The sequence below is a fragment of the Macrobrachium rosenbergii genome, chromosome 31 (assembly GCF_040412425.1).
Source record: "Macrobrachium rosenbergii isolate ZJJX-2024 chromosome 31, ASM4041242v1, whole genome shotgun sequence".
NCBI classification, from domain to species: domain Eukaryota; kingdom Metazoa; phylum Arthropoda; class Malacostraca; order Decapoda; family Palaemonidae; genus Macrobrachium; species Macrobrachium rosenbergii.
This window is the reverse complement of record NC_089771.1, coordinates 8,371,713-8,393,839: the sequence shown is the minus strand read 5'-3', so window position 1 is coordinate 8,393,839 and position 22,127 is coordinate 8,371,713. Positions and strand designations below refer to the sequence as shown.

Below are 22,127 nucleotides of genomic sequence, written 5' to 3'. Positions count from 1 at the left end.
TCGACCCAAAAGGCTGAAGTTTTCAAAGCTGACAGCTGATTGCTGAGGTGGGAAGGACCTTATACAATTCCATTATTCTTTCCCAGACGTGTTCCAAGTTTCTATGCCACAAATGAGAATGTTTTTGGACCTTTTTAATACCAAAAGAGAACTTTCATGAGCCAGAGGTCCAAGGAAGGTGTGGTTAGGTTACTTCTAAGAGAAGCCTTGGCCTATTCACTCATATTGCTGATTTGTGCGTAAGCATGTGTTTGCCTGGCCTGTAGTGTCTTGATATAATGTACTGAGACTGTAGATTGTCACTGCCTGAATTTTGTATGAAACGATGCGTAATGGCCAAAAAATAAGTAGCTCTTTTTTTATGAATAACTTTTAAGAAAATCTATGATTTTCATATATTTTGACATTTTGTTGTCGGTTTTCTTTGAGATTTCTTATTGAATTTTCTCCAGCGTCTTGTTATAGACTCTGAGTCATTAATTAAATCTCGTAGAAAACGAGGAACATTAAGCAAAAACTTGTGGTTATGATATATATATTTTCGAATGTGTTTGCCATTGCGCTGTTGGCTTTATAGCTGCCAGAATTCTTTCCTTAGAGCTGTATGTAAATTTACTTGTAAACATTAGTGGATAGGGATATTTGATCCGTCTTCAGGGGTATTCATATATAAGATTAACTTATTTTCTTAAGGGTAATTGACTAAAATTGCTTTATAGAGTTAAATGTAAAATTACTCTACTAGACTGTTATTAAAAGTAGTATTTCCTGGCCACGTTCATATAAATTTGGTTTTGTAATGGAATCATTTTTACTTGCAGAGCAACATTGACCAAGATTAGAGAATTTATTTTCCTGGGCAGATTTTTTTTTTTATTTTGCTGATGCTGGATTTGATTGATTGTATCATATCTTGTTTTTTTTTTTAATAATTTACATAAAAAAGTTTTACAAGATTATTGTTAAGTACTGAATATAGTTTATGTCCTGCCAGATGTCTTAAAAGATCCAAAAGTTCACAACATTCTTAAAGTTAAAAGTTTCCTTAAAAGATGTAAAGTGAGTTTACCAGAAAATCTGAATAGTTTAAAGTTGTCCTCCAGGCCAAGTATATGACGAAACTTTTAATTATATTCCGGACACATGCCGTCGTTCCAAAAGGGGGTACCAGCTTGGGGCTCAAACACCTCCTCGTTTTAGGATTGACATTCCATTCGTGTACCTGAAATAAAGAAAGGATAAATACCAAAATGACCAATTTAACAGTCTGTGTGAGAATCTTGCAAGTTCATCACATCGTAGGGGATTAGAAAAACCGGGTGTTTGTTACTCAGGAGGAATTTTGATGGAAATCTTTGGCCCAACATCGAATGGAGCTAAATTATCTGAAAAGGGTAATGTGTAATAAGAGGGCCTTTCATATACTGGATAGGTCATTATACTGTCACCAAATACCTTACACAAAGGGATGCTGGGATTTTGAGGCTGTGTGAGGTAATATCCAGACTTGGCAGATTGCAAAACATGAATTTCTGAACAGTGTTTGTTCTCTCATTTAACGAAATGAGGAAACTCTTCATTTTTAGGCTACCTTTCCATTTAGGGCTTCATTGATATGAACGTATTCCACTTAAAATTTTGGTAAGACTTAGATGAATTAGATGCTGAGGAGAAGCTGCTCGCTCATCTGTCACAGACAGAGTTCACAGAACACTTTGCCAATTTCTTGAAGGTTTACTTCAGTTGACGATGGTTAATTGACATCTGGTGTTCACAAGTTTCCTCTTAAGGTTTGTGAACACTGGAATCACTGCGTTGTCTCTTATAATTGGAGAAGCAGGCCCCTGGTGTGAGGCGCTTAAATAATGTTGCCCTAAAATGAAAAACTGCAGTATCTGCAAAATTTTCGAAATTGAGATATGCCCCCTATTGGCCCAAAGAAACATTAATACACAAGTTACTGCAGCTTCAGATTGATTCTTCAATGCTTTCCACGAGAATTTAGAGGGTCCCATTTGTAGTATCCGCAAAATCAGTAGTAAGGTAAGGGAGCATCTACCATTTTTCTCAGTTCTGTATTTTTGCAGACACTGCAGTCTTCCATAATAGGGCATAATGGTGGTACTGTTTTGGGACAACATGTGATATGAGATTTGATTTTTTTATGCTTTGTGGATATTTAAATGTAGAACTGGTATAACCTTTTTATTGCTCCAAAATGGTCTTGGCAGACCTTTACTGAATCATGGTACCTTGAGAAGGCACTATATAGTAAACTGCTTTGAGAGTTAATATGCCTGATCCTGGTTGTTACACTAAATGCAGTTTATCTTTAAGGATGATATGGATTTGTGTAAAGGCACATGTGGTTTTGATCTTCTGGAGTTTTGTTATCAAGGTCGAAGTTGGCAATATATATGTAATCTGGTATTAAGGTCGTCTATTGTTATGAAGGTGGATTGTGTTTTAATCTTGTCCTTGTTGGCGATGCTTGAGAATTCAAGGTGTGTTGTAAGATGGTAGAATTTTGTAAAAGAAGCTAAAGGTTGAAGTTGGGTGTACATAGGGTATTGTTAATAAGTTTGGTTTTCGTAAGTATTAATGATATGAGGTTATGATTAGTGTGATTTTAGTTCATGATAGTAAATTTTGGTTCACAAGAAAGCTTGATACTCCATAGCTTGTGATTGTTAAGATCATCATGACTGAACTTTTCATTTGGCCAGTACATGTTGCCTTGTGATTAAAGATTCCAAAAGGGTTCTTCCGCGATGTTCTACTTTCTAACTAAGAAAGTTTGGTTCATGACGCTAGAGTCTGGAATACAGACAGAGTTAGTCTGTGACTGTAATGTTTGGTTTAAGAAGCGTTTTTCTATGGTTTTCTGGTGTTACTTTGTGTCAGTGGATTTGATATTCGGATGTTAGGTGTTGACAGAAGATTTGATACTCGGCCATTTGTAGAAGACAATGGATCTGGTATTTAGCAATTTTTTTATGACAGTAGAATCTGGTATTCAGAAATCAGTTAGTGACAATGATTTATAGCACACACAAATTAGTTGACGACAGTGGATTTCAGTGTTGAGAAATAAATTCGTAACAGTTGAGTATCGAATTCAGTGTGAATGTTACTCCTTAACAGCAGAGTTTGTGATATCTGGTCTGAGATTCAAATTGTGTTCGTTTCTATATAGTAAGAAGGGCTTCAAGCATCGCTTGCGATAATTTGGGATTGTCGTTGGTGCATGATGGTAGGAGCATGATTCATTATCACTAGAGATATATGAGGACAGGATACAGAGTTTAAAGCACTGACATGTTGGTGGTGTTTGAAACGACTCCAGGATTCAGAAAAAATGTTGGTTTAAGATCAACTGGGATTCAGGAAGTCTTGATTTTGGTTTAGGAAGGCTTTGGGAGTTTTTTTTTTCAAATGTTGCATTCAGCAAGTTTGTTGTCAGGAGTTTTGCTAGTGTGTGATACTTTTACCTTTAGAAAGACAATCTGTGAAATGGAGTCTGAGAAAGTTTGGTTCTTCTGGTACTTTACATCCAAAAGTCTGCTTTCTAAGTTTTGCTCTCAGGATATATGTTGGGTTGTAAGAGCTTCAGGTTTAGAAAGCATTGCTTTTGAGGTCTCCTGTTTTGTAGTACTTTTTGGGTTTAGAATTTATGCTAGTTTGTGATATTCTAGCTAAATTAATTTGGTTGGATGTGACTTATTTTTATTTACATGTCTAAGTGTTGCTCTTGCTTTCATTCAGTCTGTTAATTTTGGTGGTTTTGCCTTCAGGAAGTCTGTCAACGTCATGTTTCTGCTTCCAATAAGTGTTAACCTTGATACCATGGCTTCCAAGACGTCTGAGTTTGTTCTTGCCAGGAAGCCTGTTTGGCTTTAGGATGTCTGAGTTTGTTTGTGATGAAGCCTGATTTTGTTTCTGCTAGAAAGTCCGTTGGTTTGTGAATTTTACTAGAAACTGTTTTTCATTCTTTTGGGCCTTCTTCAGAAGTCTGGTTAGTTTGCATTTCTTTTAATGAGGTAGAAAATTGTTATTTTGCATATTTTAACTAAAAAAAGTCTGTTTTTTGCATTTTTCTTCCTAGAAAGTCTGTTAGTTTGTGATTCCTTTGGCTAAAAAGTCCATTAGATATATCTTCAGCTGTAAAGTCACTTGTATTGCTTTTTTTTTTTGTGCCGGGAAAGTCGTTGGCCTGTGATTTTTTTCTGCTAAGAATCTTCTAGTTTGGGAGAGATTTTGATTAGAGTGTCTTATTAGTCTGGCAGTTATTACTGGGATTCATGAGTTATTGGCTTAAAATGCTTCATTTCTCGTTAGTTTTATGCTCAAGTCTTGATTTTCCTGAAAAGTGTATGTTTGGGAGAGGTTTCGATGGGAGAGGTTCCGATTGAAAATTGTGCATCTATTGGAAGAGATTTTTTTTTGCATGAAAGGTGTGTCAGTTTATTAAAGTTTTTTGCCTGGAAAGTGTTTGTTTGGGAGAGGTTTTTGACCAGAAAAATGTTAGTTAGAAGCGCTTTTTCCTTTTTTCCTTCGTGTTGGTTCTTGAGAGTTTTTTTCGCCTGGAAATTAGGTTACTTCAGATGAGTTTTTTTTGCTTAGAAAGTGTGCCGAGTTGTTTGTACCAGTTTGAGAGTTTGTTGTATAGAAAGTGTGTTAGTTTGGATGAGGTGAACAAGGTCTGCTGATTTTGTTTTTCTGGATATTATCAGTTTATGGATTTTCAGCAACAGTCTTTTGGATTAGAAGCTTCCTAACCCCCTTCCACCTCCCAACAAATGAGAGGTCTTTTGTTTGTCTTTTTGTGAGTTTGTTTCCCAAGAAAGTTTTTGCTTGTTGTCTTAAATTTTATCAGTTTGGGAAAACTGTTTGTAACAAAAAGCATAGTTTTAATTTTTTGAATCGAAAATGCCTGTTCGTCAGTTTTTAATCACAAAATTTATTTATTTTTTTTTTTTTGCCTAGAGTGTTTTGTGTCTAAGTAGGGTCAGTTTGACTGAAATCTTTGTGTGCAAAGTCTGTCAGAGGTTTTAGCTCAGAAAGTGCCAGGTGTGGAGAGAGCTTTTGACCAGAAGGTATGTTAGCTGAGGAGAGGTTTTTGTCTAGAAATTCAGTCGTTTCCAGAATGGATTTTGCCAAATGTTACTCACAAGATGGAACGTTAGTATTATCTAGCATATTTGGGGTATTTTTAATATAAAGGTAACTACATCATCAAGAATTGGGAGTTCAGTAACCTGGGAAATGCAGAATTAGTGACTGAAACAGGAATAAGTCATTCTGTCTAAACTAAGAGACAAAACCAGCAAAATTGATTCGACACTTTGGATGGCAGCCATACATTTCAGCACTATATGCAACAAATGTAAAAATGGTTTAAAATGGCATTATTATTCAATAAAGGTCTTTAAGGGGTGTGAAACTGCCATCGAAGAGATAAGATAAAAGACCAAGATTTGGAGTATCAAACAGTTATTGAAACTGGGTTTGAAAGTAGTTTTTCTTTAGCATTTTAAAGGTGTCTTGATGTATGATGTCTAAATTAAAAGCAGTAATCCTCCACTTAATTTCTTATAGCCAATACATGTTTCTAAAGGCAATGTCCGTTATTCTGTGGCGCTGTACTGGTGGGTCAATGCAAAGCTAAGTTTTTTGTCATGTAGCTATGTTCTCGTGAGTATGTCAACAGTAGTTTTAATGTCTAGGCCAATTCTGAGTAACATGAAATTGTGATTTTCCTGTTCATCATTCCAACAGCAATTTTCATTTGTAGGCAATTTTTAGTCACATGGCCCTATTTTGATATGCAAAAGTATGAATTTTTATAGTCTCGTATTTGGCGAGCAATATAAAACTATTGTCAGTTGTACAGCGCTGTTCTGGTGATCAGTACAGAACTGCCTTTCAGAGACTTGTAAAGACTGAAAGCTGAGAGATTTGAGACTTCAAAACACCCGAAGGAGTGTTGTAAACAAATCCTGGACCTTCTTCCCTAATTACCTGGCAATGGGATGGATTTTTGCAAGATGTATCACACAGACCCTAAACTGGCCCGGTGGTCCACGTGTAAGGTGAAGGCTGACGTTAGTCCGACCTGCTGTCCTGCTGGGGGAGGAAGAACGGGACAGGAGGATAGTAGCCTTGCACGTCTCCGACCATTTACCTGACTCAATCACTTACATTGAATGGTGTCCGGTCCGATAAGACGAAGTGGTTTTTGGGGAAGGGCAGGGGTGCCACAAGGCGCGCTTGTTCCACCGAAGGGGTTTGGGTCACTTGTCTGCTTTTGGGGAGACTGTATGCGTCTTGGTGTAATTAATTGCTTTTGTTGTAACAAGTGACTGGAGGATGACTTGTAATTTGAAATAAAATTAAATTATTTAGCTTTTAGTTTGGTTTGTGTGTGAAATTCCTGCAATTTTCTTGTTCAGAAAGACATCTGAGAATATAAATGAATATTCCATACTTTGAAAATAAATCTTGTGGACGAAAATATCATGTAAAGTGAAAATAGCACTTGCTAGAGTTTTTAATTATCTGAGTTAAAAGTTAAAAAATCTAGTTCTTTATAAATAATATTTTGGTGTGTGTAGTCTTAATAGTTAAATCAACTGAATTGATCTAAATTGCAGCTAAATGTTTCATTACAAATATAAAGTAAACAAATATTATAGCTTAAAATACGGAAGTGCAGTAAAAATGTGATTCTGATGAAGAATCGAAACTAATCAGCAAAAAATGCTGTGAAAATAGTGTAATTAATCAAAGTCAATTACTGTATGTAATTTCTGGAACACTGCCCATTTTACCAGTTCTGTCAAACTGAAATTTTCAATGATTTCTATGGTAAAAAATAACCCTCTAATTGTGGAACTTGGTGTTTTACAAGTTACAATTGAACGTATTGCATCATCAAAAAATGTGGGTAAAGTTAGTCAGGCAAAGGTAGTTGAAGGAACGAACTCTAATGGTAAAAGTAGTACTGAGTGAAAATTACTCATTTCAGTTTTAAAAAGTCAGCTAGGTGAGACTAATCTGAAAAATAATCAGTGAATCTGAAGTGTTTCCTATAGAGCATTCTTACATCGGATGGGGTGTCACAAGGGCTTATTTTCCGACATATTTTAGCAGTTTGCCGTCAGATTTTATATCAAAATGTCCTTTTGTAACACAGTCATGAACACGATAAAATTCCAATTTTGACATTTTGTAAAATTTTAGTTCAAAATGCGAATATCGGGAAATGACAACAGAATAACTCTACCAATCAGTAATTATAGGTAAATTATCCTCTACAGCTCTCAAGTCAAGAATTCTGTCAGGTAGAGAGAGAGTTAATGTCGGGTGGCTCTTGCGTTCGAGTTATCTTTATCTCGAGGGTCTTTCGCTTGTTCCTGCTCGGTTTTCTAAGAGGGTTGAGTAAAAAGACTCGTTTTCTAGTTAAAGACGTGAGAGAAACTCTTTCGGTTTCGACATCTCAACGAAAACGGAAAACAAAGTCGGAATTTATGTTTACACCCCGTAGATATCTTACTAAGTTATCCACAGAAGAACGGACTCAATTTTTATGGATTGTGCTTCGTAACGAAATTCTGGCGGTACAAGTCTACGGTTTTTCACGACATTTTTCATTAGACACTCTACGTCAAGCAAGCATTTGCCCAAGTACGAAATCACAGCCTTAGGAGGGAAGGTAAGTTAAGGCTTGTCTCGGTGGTAACTTGACCACACTTATCTTAGACTTTCTGCCCATTTTCTTTGACATTTGAAAGGGTCTTGATAACATTGGTGGCATAGAAACTGAGACGTCTGGGAAAGCCCCATGGAAATATATGAGGCTTTTCCCATCTTGGGCAATCGCTGTCAGCTTAGAAAACTTAAGCCCTTTGAGTCGGCTTCAAGGTTGGTAACCGACTGGCTGAATATACCTCCTGCTGGGGGCACTCCCTCCTTCGGGGCATTGCAGTGCTGCTCCAAGGCGCAAAAAAAAAAAATGTTTTATTTTCGTCACGAGTAACCTCCCCTACATATGAAATGATTTTTTTGGATTTAAATAAAAAGACTGTCCGGTTAAACTAATGGTTTTTATTCCTTTCTATATATCCTAGAGAGTTTGCGTATACATAAATACTTAACGTCATCACCTTCATTACTACACAATGCTTTTGTGAATGGAATATCACAACCTTTACTATTCATTGTTTTCGTGAATAGAATGACGTCACAACCTTTACTATCCATTGCTTTCGTGAATGGAATAATGACGTCACAACCTATGACGTCATCAAATATTCATTCATGACCTTCAAGTGTCAGTTCTTTCATGACGTCATTGAGCAGTACTTTCACGCTACTCTCTTCCCCTGACCATTTCTTATCGATAATCCTACGTTCTATGGGATAGTTCTTAACCATATTTCACCTATATTTGCACGATGAAATAAAAAATTACTCTGGCCCAGCCTATACCCTAAATCTGGTACGCTCGAGTCTCTCGTTTTAGCCTCAGAGTAAACGCCTTTAGCTTTTCTCAAAGCTCTCTCTCTCTCTTATTAGTTCTGGAGTGCCTTCATTTAAGCCATATCTTTAAGCAATATTTAATTTCAATTTGACAAACCCTTTTGAAAAGTCTCCCGCACCTTTATAAAAGTCATCTTTGACTTTGGTATACCTTATACATTATCTTTGGGTCTAGTCTGAGAGAGAGAGAGAGAGAGAGAGAGAGAGAGAGAGAGAGAGAGAGAGAGAGAGAGAGAGAGAGAGAGAGAAAGAGAGACCTTACCTTAAAGACCTTGCAGTTTGTTCGGGTTGCCCCAGGAGGTCCCTCAGTGTGAGGCACCTCTGATGTCTACCAGAGAACTGCTAACGCATCTTCCGGTATATTTTGCATCTTCCAGTCTTGGATGTCTGGGATGCATCTTAGATATTTGTCGAGTTTATTCTTAAATACATCTACACTCACTCCTGATATGTTCCTCAGATGAGCTGGTAATGCATTTAGAGAGAGAGAGAGAGAGAGAGCACAATTATTATCGATGCTGAGAGAGAGAGATAAAGAGAAGAGAAGAGAAGAAAGAGTATTATCATACTACAAGAGATAAGAGAGAGAGAGAGAGAGAGAGAGAGAGAGAGAGAGAGAGAGAGAGAGAGAGAGGGGGAATAAGGGTTTAAAAAACACATACATATTTATTTAAAAAAAAAAAACAGAAGCTCCCTAAAGGGAAGTACCAATGTCCCTGACACACATCCCAATCCCAATCTCTTTATCGCATTCTCCAGATGAACTCATTCTGACTTTTCAAACATTCTAAAAAAAGGACAGATAAAAGAGATTTTAAAAATAGCAATAGCATAGTAAAATGTACTCACATTCGATGGACTAAACAATATTTGATTAAAAGTGCACATCTTACAGTTTAACCTGGTCACTTGGCCATTCGCGCCGTTTCCATGGTGCCAACATAACCTCCAAAATCTTTATATATTTGGTCAAAAAAAACTACCCTGAGGATGTGTTAGGCATGATATTCCTCCTAGTCAGTCTGCGCTGCAGTTGGTAAATTCCATTCCCCTTTATAAACCTTTTTTTTACACTGTATGAAATGGCCCCAAGAGCTAGAAGTCTTTATAAAAGGCAATTTTCAGTCTTGTTCTGTAAGAGGAAAATCAGCAGTAGACAATCTTCATCAAGAGGCATCTACGTGAAATAAAAAAGAGAATTGCATTACAAACATTGTTAACCATTTATAAGAAATAACCCCAGTGTTTGAAGCACTTCAGATACAACAGTATGTTTGGTTTTATAAAAGGAAAATCAGCAACAGAGCATCATCAAGAGGAATCTACATGAAAGTACCAAGCAAAAAAGACCCTTAGTAACATATGTTCACTGACCTGAGAGAGTATCTAACAAAGTATTCAGAAAACCAAAGGGTGCTGGCCTCTTTGTACAAGTGAGAGCACTACAGAATGACGTAGAAGCTTTGGGGAAGACTATAACATTATTATCATTACGCAAAGATAAACCCTATTCATACAGAACAAGCCCACCACAGGGGCCACTGACTTGAAATTCAAGCTTCCACAGAACATGGTATTCATTTAAAGAAGAATTAGAAGGTAAAAGGAAATGCAAGAAGAAAAGATCAGTTATTAGAAAATAAAAATAATTTAAATAAATAAATAAACAGATCAATAAATAAATAAATAACAGGTAACTATATCAGAAGAACTTGAGACAATGTTGGAGTCCACCACCAGGATCAGCGCTCAGTACAGAGGCAAACAAAAAAGCAAGGCACCTGGGAGCTGCTACTTGAGCAGGATCTGGTCTCAAAGCCAGAGACAGACAGAAGGGGAAGTCTGGATGGACCAAATTGAATTGAAGAATGAAATCAGCGTCAGTAAAACCAAGTTTACGGGCGAATATAAAAGAACAAACTGAGAATATCCTGTCAGGAAAGTGCTTTTGCTGATATCACGTGAGAGAGGTTGTGCAGGGGTGTCAAATACATGAGTCGAAGGTAACTACAGAATATTTGCAAGAGATGCCTTCAGACTGGTGACTCTAAAAAACAGACAAGACCACAATGACTGACATGTGACGAGAATGGGAGGGGTGTTGGGGAATTAAGCCCAAAAATTAGTTGACTTCGAAATGATAAGATAACCTGAGGAAGAGCAGCACATTTGAATAAGAAGGAAAATGTGAGAATTCAGACAGAACATTCTCATAACAGAGCTCGATACGCACTTTAAAACTGTACAGTAGAAGCCAGACACGAAAACTAATGATGATGTTGATGGGCTACTTCAAACTTCTGACGAAATACAGATTCATGAGAAGTTTCTTCTGATCTCCATCATGAAACACAAACCTCCATTCATGACTCCTTCAATGGGCCTATGCAAAACTTAGTTCATGAGAGAGAGAGAGAGAGAGAGAGAGAGAGAGAGAGAGAGAGAGAGAGAGAGAGAGAGAGAGAGAGAGAGAGAGAGAGAGAGAACAATATTAAATCATGACTCCTTCAATGGGCCTATGCAAAACTTAGTTCATGAGAGGGGGAGAGAGAGGGAACAATATTAAATCACGAATCTTTCAATAGTCAATGCAAGGCAAGACCAAGTTCATGAGAGAGAGAGAGAGAGAGAGAGAGAGAGAGAGAGAGAGAGAGAGAGAGAGAGAGAGAGAGAGAGAGAGAGAAATGTTAAATCATGAATCCTTCAATAGTCCTAGGCAAAATCTAGTTCATGAGAGAGAGAGAGAGAGAGAGAGAGAGAGAGAGAGAGAGAGAGAGAGAGAGAGAGAGAGAGAGAGAGAGAACAATATTAAATCACGAATCTTTCAATAGTCCTAGGCAAGACCAAGTTCATGAGAGAGAGAGAGAGAGAGAGAGAGAGAGAGAGAGAGAGAGAGAGAGAGAGAGAGAGAGAGAGAACAATATTAAATCATGAATCCTTCCAATAGTCCTGGGCAAATACTAGTTCATGAGAGAGAGAGAGAGAGAGAGAGAGAGAGAGAGAGAGAGAGAGAGAGAGAGAGAGAGAGAGAGAGAGAGAGAGAGAGAACAATATTAAATCATGAATCTTTCAATAGTCCTGGGCAAAACCTAGTTCATGAGAGAGAGAGAGAGAGAGAGAGAGAGAGAGAGTTCAGAGAGAGAGAGAGAGAGAGAGAGAGAGAGAGAGAGAGAAGAATGTTAAATCATGAATCTTTCAATAGTCCTGTTAAAAAACCTAGTTCATGAGAGAGAGAGAGAGAGAGAGAGAGAGAGAGAGAGAGAGAGAGAGAGAGAGAGAGAGAGAGAGAGAGAGAAATGTTAAATCATGAATCCTTCAATAGTCCTAGGCACATACTAGTTCATGAAAGAGAGAGAGAGAGAGAGAGAGAGAGAGAGAGAGAGAGAGAGAGAGAGAGAGAGAGAGAGAGAGAGAGAGAGAGAACAATATTAAATCATGAATCTTTCAATATTCCTAGGCAAAACCTAGTTCAGAGAGAGAGAGAGAGAGAGAGAGAGAGAGAGAGAGAGAGAGAGAGAGAGAGAGAGAGAGAGAGAACAATATTAAATCATGAATCTTTCAATAGTCCTAGGCAAAACCTAGTTCATGAGAGAGAGAGAGAGAGAGAGAGAGAGAGAGAGAGAGAGAGAGAGAGAGAGAGAGAGAGAGAGAGAGAGAGAGAGAAATGTTAAATCATGAATCCTTCAATAGTCCTGGGCAAAACTAGTTTATGAAGAGAGAGAGAGAGAGAGAGAGAGAGAGAGAGAGAGAGCAAAAGAGAGAGAGAGAGAGAGAGAGAGAGAGAGAGAAATGTTAAATCATGAATCCTTCAATAGTCCTAGGCAAAACCTAGTTCATGAGAGAGAGAGAGAGAGAGAGAGAGAGAGAGAGAGAGAGAGAGAGAGAGAGAGAGAGAGAGAGAGAGAAATGTTAAATCATGAATCCTTCAATAGTCCTGGGCACATACTAGTTCATGAAAGAGAGAGAGAGAGAGAGAGAGAAATGTTAAATCATGAATCCTTCAATAGTCCTAGGCAAAACCTAGTTCATGAGAGAGAGAGAGAGAGAGAGAGAGAGAGAGAGAGAGAGAGAGAGAGAGAGAGAACAATGTTAAATCATGAATCCTTCAATAGTCCTGGGCAATACCTAGTTCAAAAGAGAAGAGAGAGAGAGAGAGAGAGAGAGAGAGAGAGAGAGAGAGAGAGAGAGAGAGAGAGAGAGAGAGAGAAATGTTAAATCATGAATCCTTCAATAGTCCTAGGCACAAACCTAGAGAGAATGAGAGAGAGAGAGAGAGAGAGAGAGAGAGAGAGAGAGAGAGAGAGAGAGAGAGAGAGAGAGAGAGAGAGAGAGTCCAATTTAAAAAGAAAAAGACACTCCTCTTATCCTAAGTATAGGAGCCAAAATGATTCCATATTAAAATCAAAATTCAACATGAAAACTTGACGTAGAACAAAACGGATTCCTAAAATGGGGAAACAAACAGGGAACATAAAATTATAAAAGAAATTTCCAGACAGAGAGTTGCCACAAATGATAAGTCTCACACAAAACCAAAACCGTGTGAGGATTGGAAGACTGAACGCTTGCAGAAGCACAGTGCACAGGTACAACTTGAGGACAGCAGAGAGGAAAGCGTGGCACTAAGTGGCAGTAATTCTGCTGAAGTATGTAAAATTTACGCCAAAGGCCAAGCGCTGGGACCTATCAGGTCATTCAGCGCTGAAAGAAAATTTGAGAGTAAAAAGGCTTTAGAGGTGTAACAGGAGGAAAACCCCTCAATTGCACTCTGAAGCAATTGTTAGGAGGGGTTGAGGAAAGTAAGATGGAAGAGACAGAACATGGTCCGAGAAGCAGCCAAAGGAATGAAAGGGGTCGCAGCAGCCAGGGGCCAAAGGGACGCTCTAAAGAACCTTAAGTAATGCCTACAGTGCACAACACTCCTACGGGGGAAAGGGTTTGCAGGAGGGCGAAATAAACAGGTGAGAAAAAGGACTCAAAACAGCATAGGAAGAAGGTCTCGCCTGTCGCTACCCATCCATCGTCTAGCTAGTTCCACCATTGCTGGCTCTCACTGGGGCCACTCAGGCATAAGCAAACATAAAATGCTTGTACCCTCTACTCCAATAATATTAACCATACCCTAAATAAAAAAAGAATGAAATAAAACTTATTACATGAAAACCAAAATACACAGATAGATATAACTTATTGCATGAAAGGCAAAATCCACTGACACTAAGAGGCAAGTGGACCCCTGCCTATTTGCGGTTCCAGATTCGAGGCTTCGCCTATTCGCGGATTTTTCTATGGAATGCACATACAAATTATTCGCGGAAAATTTGCCTATTCACAGTGTTTTACTTAAGAGAAATATCCACTTATTATTGTGTTTCCATATTTTCGTGACTAAAAGCATTTTTTGTGATAAAACTATTAAAATACTCAGGCATAAGCATTTTAGAAGTTTTTTTTGTGTTTGAACTATAAAAATGGGCAGTATTTTTTTTCCACCTTGACAAGAATTTTTTTTAAGGTCAGAGTTTTAAGTTTTTTCTTTCTTTTTTCAGTGAAACCTAAGCCCTTCTTACATTCAGAGGCCACCAGACTAAAGAAAAATTGTCTTGAAAAATGCAAAACATAACCAACGAACTCTGTTATTTATAAAGTCAGAATGAGGAATATCCTGGCACAGCAATTTAACAGCAATTGAACAACAACCCTCCATGCCAACAAACAAAACACACCTCTTTCTTTTTCAAAAAAAAGAAAGAAAATATTCTTGTAATTTTCAAATGAATACAAATTTTTCTTCATCCGATGAGCTGGAACTTTGATTAATGCGGTGCAATTCTGTCTGTCTGTCTGTCACTAAGCGGTTCCAGATTCTCAAATATACTGCACCTGGAAAGGAAAGAACTTACTTTAGAATTCAAAGCATGACTGTCATCTCAAGACTTTCCAGTCTCTCTTATCAAATTAACTGTTGATGTGAATTCATATCATGGTACTGTTGAACTCTTATGTATGAACATGTCAACAGATATGAATTTATAACCAATGCTTCAAAATGTGAATGCTGGCGTTACCTTAGGTTTGTACTGAGAGAGAGAGAGAGAGAGAGAGAGAGAGAGAGAGAGAGAGAGAGAGAGAGAGAGAGAGAGAGAGAGAGAAAATATTTCAAATCAATTACCGTCACTTTGGCTTAGTTGAGGTTAACCACAGGAGAAAGGCCTTGCTAAGAAAGTGTGTGTGTGTGTGTGTGTTTCGGGATTCTTGGGAAGGATTCTGGTGTGTCCTGCAGGAAGGCCAAGGATATCTTAAACAAAAGATACAGATGAATTCCTGGACCAGATGGGTATTTTTGACAGGATGTGCCCAATGCCAAAGAGATTGGCGGGGACCTCATTTTTCAAATCTACCTACAAAAATCAAGTCGTGGAAAGTAATCTCTTGAAACACTTGCAGCTGCTGGAGAGAGAGAGAGAGAGAGAGAGAGAGAGAGAGAGAGAGAGAGAGAGAGAGAGAGAGAGAGAGAGAGAGTGTTCAGGGTCAATGAAAGGAACGTTTAATCAGGTTCCTTTCAACCAGACAGACAAATATGTGGGGTAGATCAAGCATTCCATGGAGGAAGTTCTTAGTTTTGAGAGAGAGAGAGAGAGAGAGAGAGAGAGAGAGAGAGAGAGAGAGAGAGAGAGAGAGACTTTACTCTTAAGCAAAACTATTGTATCTCTATCCAGGCAAAGTAAATTAATTAAATCTCAGTTCATCAAGTGGAAAATATGGCCTGAACAGAATAAAATAAAACTTCTTTACAGTTGACTTCATACTGCACAAGTGGGCATTGGATCAAAACATGTTCATCCACTTACCCATGGATCACACACCTGGCTAAATTGAATACGACACAAAATGACATGTAGTATGTACCGTTTGACTTATAGTGAAAACTGTCACAACACTATCAATGGGACAGAAAGGTTTTCTCTTAAAAGCAGCAACAACTGAAATAGGGAAAACCAAAAGCTGACAGCCATGTTGGAACAATAGGATGAGAACCTATGAAAAGTGTGTACAGGGAACAAGCAGTGATACAGAAAATATCGTCTAAATCAGTTGTAAATATTTGTGCAGCTACCACCCACCCACAATGCAGAACGCTGAAAGGCATGCCGTACAATGACCGAAACTCTCATGATACATGTAATTTTATTTTTAAGTATTTGTTGAACAGGAAACGAAAATATGATAGAAGCAAAAGTTCAATATCACTGGAAATCACCAGAGAGGCCAACAGTCAGGTAAGAAGATCAAGGACAAAAGGGCATAAAAATGTGGCTCTATGAAGACAACAACAATTGTAAACATACAAAAATATGTACAAAAATAATTACCTTTGTTGGCGATAAGGTAACTGTCTTGTCTTAAACCGTCTGAAGGTGTTGCATACAAAACCCGTACACATCAGTGGGACCATTTCTTATTTCTGAAAGGAAAATATGGCGTCAAAATGAAAGTTCAACTAACATGTATCATCAAAGCAGATAAATTATTGACATTTAAAGTATACAAAGCCATCAAGCTTCAGCTACAAACTCCTTATTTTACCACTGCCTGAATGTCCAGTTAGGACAGCTGTGACTAAGTGTTGTGAATAAATATGGAAAACAAAGAGCAGCTCATAATTTTTGAGCAGCTCATAATTTTTGGGAAAACAGACCCGGGAAACAGAGGGGTTGAAATCTTACCTGGCAAGCACTCATTTCATGACTGTCTTAGGAGCAAAGCTGTGGGCACCAACAGCAATGGATTGGAAGAAGAAACATGTCATGGGAAGCCAAATTTGTGCAAACAAGATGCTAAAGTTACCCTCTATTTTGTCAGCTTTCATAGTCATTCTTAAACCATTCACTTGTGACGAATAGCTACTCAGTATGAAGACTCAGTACTTGTAGTTCCGTTCACATCTATCATCACCACTCAGACCCGTTCCTGTGTAGCTTCTTGTACAGTCGTGTGCACTGTGGAAGAAGTCTCGAGGGCCAAGTCCGAGACGTCAGTCCAGGAGAGGCAGGATGGGTGCCTAGGCTGTGACACCCCCAACAAGGTCAACCAACCACAGACTGTCGGGCCGCGGGCACATCTTCAACAGTGCGAAATGGACCCCCATGATTCCCCCCTGCCTACAAAATCCGGCCCCCTGCCCCGAAGGTATGCATGCTGGTTCCTCTTATGCTGCTTTGGGTGTGCTTTCAACGCCACAGTCATCAGGCCATTCTGTGACCCATTCATGTTTGCCCTTTAGTCTCTGTCAGGAGCAGCTCGGCAACTGAGCTTGACTGAATACCACGATTCATTTTCTGCTGTGGATAAAACATTTTAACCTAGCCACTGAAGATCGGCAAGCCAGCCCAACTCAGTGCCGGTCCCAAGCCTGGATAAATAGTGAAGTTTGGAATCGTCCGGAAATTACCTGCCAAAACCGACGAGGGAGAGAGGAATGTGTCATGCTTAACCTGTAGAAAATCTCCCTTTAAAACCAGGAGATATGTTTTATATAGGGTAAACTTTGTTAACTGCTACAGTTATGACTTCATGTAGGATTAAGCCTATAGTCTATGGAATTTATTCTTAAAATCATATCAAATAAATTCCAAAGAATAGAAGTCCATGGTACTGTAGACTCTAACTGTAGCATTTAACAAATATGACATTTTTATGATAAAATGATGTTTCATTAAACTTACCAAAACACTGTAAAAGCTTTTATCTCTTTAAAATTGACACGTCCGAGATATAAATTTTCAAACTTTGTTTGGAACGCTGATACAATTGGCGGGAGACCCAACCCCACCGGATGCCGGTGGGGGTAGCGTGGCAGGAGACATACCCATAAACCCATGTCAGTTTCATTCTCGGTATACACAATTAGTGAAAACCTGAGATAACGTCTCCCCCTGCGGGGAGGAGGAGGAGGTTTTACGTTACAGTGTTTTGGTAAGTATAATGAAACATCATTTTATCATAAAAATGTCATTTTCATTATAATGACTTACCAAAACACTGTAAAAGCTGATTCCACATTTAAGGTGGAAGGGCAGGGGATGAGGTACCAGTTATTGAAAGGTTACACACACACAAAAAAAAGAAAAGGAACAAACTCTAACCATGGGTATCTTAAGGATCCATACCAACAAAAGGGCAGGAGTCACCTTACCTGGTAGATGGGCTTTTGCAGGAGGTACTGCTGCTGGTTGAAGCTCCATTACCTGCAGAGGCCTTGGGCGTGAGCACTGCTAGCCACTCTGCTCCATAACAACCCAAGCAGTCAGGGAAGTACACCGCTGACTGAGACAAGGGGTGACTTCCTTTGCTCTTGCCCTGAGCAATTGGAAAGCAACCAGACTGAAAAACAGGTCTCACCGCCTAACCTAAAAACAGTTAAATACATCCCCCTTCCCTATACCCTCAGCAGCTCAACTAGAATGGAGGGTACTCCAGGTGAACTGAGCACCCCCGGCTTCCCATTAACTCAGCAACCATAAAACCACAGGGGGAAGGAAAGATAAGGAACCTACCCCCTAGTGTGTTCCCCCTAAAACCAAGCCTGCTACCGATACGGGATCTAATGCAAACAGGTCCTGATACGCAACTTCAACCTCCCTAAGGTAGTGAGACACAAACACCGACTTCGACCTCCAGAAGGTGCTCTGTGTGATCTGCGAAAGTGACTTATTATGACGAAAGGCCACTGAAGTTGCTATTGAGCGCACTTCGTGAATGTGAGACTTGACTAGGCGTGCGTCCTCTTCGTTGATGTGCCTGTGCGCCTCTAAGATGAGTTCTTTGACGAAGAAAGCCAGGGCATTCTTGGATAAAGGTCTGGTTGGATCTTTTACTGAACACCACAGGTTAGAGGAACGTCCTCTGATGTTGGCCGTTCTGGCCAAGTAAGTTTTGATAGCTCTAACGGGGCACAAAGAAGCCTCCAATTCTTGAGGGCCAGCCACTTCGGAGAGGTTCTGAATGGTAAAGGACTGAGGCCACGGGTTGGAAGGAGACTCGTTCTTGGCCAGAAAATTCAAGGTGAACGAGCAAACAGCATTACCTTGTGAAAAACCCACTTCCTTGTCAATGGCTTGTATTTCACTAACTCTCTTTGCCGTTGCTAAAGTAACCAGAAAAAGGGATTTCTTAGTGAGGTCTCTAAGAGAAAGACCTTCTAAAGGTTCGTACCTTGGAGACATTAACCACCTCAAAACTACATCTAAATTCCAGGCAAGGGCAGGTTTTGGGGCCTTAGCTGTGTCTAAGGACTTGAGGAGGTCTGACAAGTCTCGGTTATTTGATAGGTCTAACCCCCTATGGTAGAAGACGGAGGACAGCATAGCTCTGTAGCCCTTGATGGTTGATGGCATCAATTTTCTTGAATCCCTCAAGTAAATGAAAAAATCGGCAAGTTGAGTTATAGACGTCGAAGAAGAGGAGATACTATTTTTTCTACACCAGTTCCTGAAGACTGTCCACTTGGATTGGTATAATTTGCTCGAGGAGTCCCTTCTGCACCTCGCAATAGCCTCTGCAGCCTTGCTTGAAAAACATCGCGCTTTGATGAGCTTCCTGACAGTCTGAAGCCTGTCAGAGCGAGAGTGGACAATCCCTGGTGGAACTTCATTAGGTGGGGTTGTCTGAGAAGCGACTTCTTTTGAGGGAGAAGCCTCGGGAAGTCTATCAGGAGATCTAGCAGGTCCGGGAACCACTCCTTCCTTGGCCAGAACGGGGCAACGAGGATCAGCTCGACCTTCTGATGGAATTTCACTTTGTTTATCACTTGCCTGATGAGCCCGAAAGGAGGGAAGGCATAGGCAAACAGGTTCGTCAGTCTAGGAGCATGGCGTCCACCGAGTGAGTCAGTGGGTCTGGAACTGGTGAGCAGAACACTGGGAGACGATGGTTCTTGGAGGTAGCGAAGAGATCTATTATGGGAGTGCCCCACAGATTCCACAGATCTAGGCACACTTGCGGGTGCAGGGTCCACTCCGTAGGGAGAGTCTGGTTCCGACGGCTGAGTTGGTCCGCCAGGACGTTCAGTTTTCCCTGCACAAACCGAGGGAACAGGGCCACCCTGTTGCTGTCCGCCCACAGAAGAAGGTCCTCGCAGCTTTGAACAGGGCGAAGGAATGGGTACCTCCCTGTTTCCGGATGTAGGCTAGAGCCGTCGAGTTGTCGGCGTGAACAGCGACTGCTTGGCCTGAGACGTGGGTCGAAAATTCCTGGAGAGCGAGGTGAATGGCCAACAGTTCCTTGACATTGATGTGGAGCTTCTTCTGTCCATCCGACCAAACTCCTGACATCCTGAGGTTGGCTAGATGTGCTCCCCACCCAACATTGGACGCGTCTGAGAACATCTGCAGGGATGGTTGTCTTGGGAGGAGATCCAGACCCTCCGAAAGCCTTTCCGGCGACCTCCACCAGAAGAGATGTCCCTTGACGTCGGGGGGAATGTTGAAGACCGTGGAGTCCGTTTGGGTCCTTCTGTCCCAAGAGTCCCTGAGGAAAAACTGTAAGGGTCTCATGTGCAGACGGCCTAACCTTACAAATTGCTCCGCTGACGACAGAGTTCCCAGGAGAGCCATCCACTGACGGGCGGAGCAACTGTCCAGGAGGAGAAACTTCTCCACCGTCTGAAGGCAGGAGGAGACCCTTTTGGGAGACAGGAAAGCCCGAAAAGCTAGACTGTCCAGAGTCATCCCCAAATAAAGAGTCCTCTGCTGAAGGAATTAAGCTCGACTTTTCCGTGTTTTATCAGAATCCCTAAGTCCCGAGCTAACCTTAGGGTTCTGTGAAGGTCCTCCATGCAGCGGTCCCTTGATGATGAACGGAGTAGCCAGTCGTCTAGGTACAAGGAGATCCGAACTCCTCCAGGTGGAGCCAATGACCTATCGGGCGAGAATCCTGGTGAACACTTACGGGCTGTCGACAGGCCGAAGCAGAGGGCCCGGAACTGGTAAACTCTGTCCTTGAAAACAAAGCGAAGATACCTCCTGGAGTCCTGATGTACTGGAATGTGGAAGTAGGCATCTTCCATGTCGAGGGTCACCATCCAATCCCCCCGAGTTAGTGCCTGAAGAACTGAGCGGTTCGTTTCCATGGAGAACTTGGTTTTCACTAAGTACATATTGAGAGCACTTACGTCGAGAACTGGCCTCCAACCCTGATGACTTGGGGACTAGAAACAGGTGGTTGTAGAAACCTGGGGTTGACATGTCCTGCACTACTGATGACCGCTTTCCCTAAGAGAGACCGGACTTCTGTCTCTAGGGCCGAAAACTTGACTGAGCCTCTTGAGTATGCTGTCAAGGAAATGGGAGAATTGGAGAGAGGAGGAGGTTGGGATAACGGCAGACAGTAGCCTAGCTGGAGCACTTGCACCACCCACTGATCTGCACCTCTGTCTCTCCATTCCTCCCAAAAGAGGCTGAGTCTGGCCCCCACCGGCGCATGGAGGACAGGGATCCTACTTACTGGTATGACGACCTTGTGGCTTCGAGGAGAACTTGTGACCCCTGGAGTTGGAGCGGGACCTTGAGTAAGGTTTGGACCTGGAGTTACGCAAAACGGATGCCTGCTAAGAGGAGATACCATCTTGGTCAAAGGAGCGGGAGCAGGCCTCGGTCTGGTGGAAGACATAGACAGGATGTGTGACGACGCCCTCTTATCCATGGCTGACAGGATGTCTTTCACTACTGCTTCTGGGAAGAGGCCCTCCTTGTCAAAGGGTGCGAACATCAAAGCCGTTCTCTGCGAAGAAGTCACAGCCTTAGACAAGAACGAGCACCAAGTTTCCCTCTTCTTCAGAGTGGCCATGGCGAAGAGGGAGGAAATTTCGCCTGCCGCATCATGGATAGCGATATCAGTGCAGGAAAGGAACCCCGTGATTTTTTCCAAGACGTCTTCTGCAAGATTAGCCTGCTCCACCTGTTTGAAAATAGCTCCCATTGACCAATCGATAAAGCTGACAATCTCTAGGAGCTTGAAGAGGTTCCTGGAAAAATGTTCTACATCTAGGGCAGAAAAGAAGGTCTTGGCTGCCTTGAATGAAATGCGTCTTGAGGGGTCCACAAGGGAGCCGAAGTCCCCTTGTGCTGAAGGAGAAGCTCCTGTGCTGTAATAATTTTGCCTCCTTTTCGACAGCTTTGAAGGAGGGTGCAAACGACGACTTACCCGAGGACCTCTTAGCTTCCAACCACGCCTCTACCTCTTTTAATGCTCTCTTGAGGTGGTGGAGAGTACCAACTTGGGAAGTGAAGTGGCAGGACCTTGTTTTCCCAGACGCAACGTAGAAGTCGGAGAAGAGGGGGCTGTCGGCTGAAAATGTTGCGGGTACGACTGCAGCAGAAAGCTGAGTAGAGAAGCGTAATGTGAAGAAGGCCCCGAATCACCTGGGCCTTCCTCTTCACCAGAAAGAATCAGTTCCGTGCCCAGACCGTCCAGGAGTTGAGGAGGAACGACTTCTTTATCTTCGGGAATACCAAGGACTTTGCGGACTACCTTTTCTAGCTTCCCTTCCAACAGAATAGACTCCTGGGAGGACGAGGATGTAGCCA

At 40.9% G+C, this 22,127-nt stretch overlaps 1 long non-coding RNA gene across 2 annotated transcripts in view; it reads right to left on the bottom strand.

Annotated features, from left to right (window-relative positions):
- Positions 1 to 14,270: 14,270 nt before the first annotated feature.
- Positions 14,271 to 22,127, bottom strand: part of LOC136855354 (uncharacterized) — a 93,114-nt gene continuing 85,257 nt past the window's right edge. For both annotated transcript variants that reach the window (XR_010857990.1, XR_010857991.1), the window contains 2 exons: positions 15,915 to 16,006; positions 14,271 to 14,424 (listed from right to left, as the gene is read on the bottom strand). This is a non-coding gene — a long non-coding RNA (uncharacterized lncRNA). The remainder of the gene's footprint in view (positions 14,425 to 15,914; positions 16,007 to 22,127) is intronic.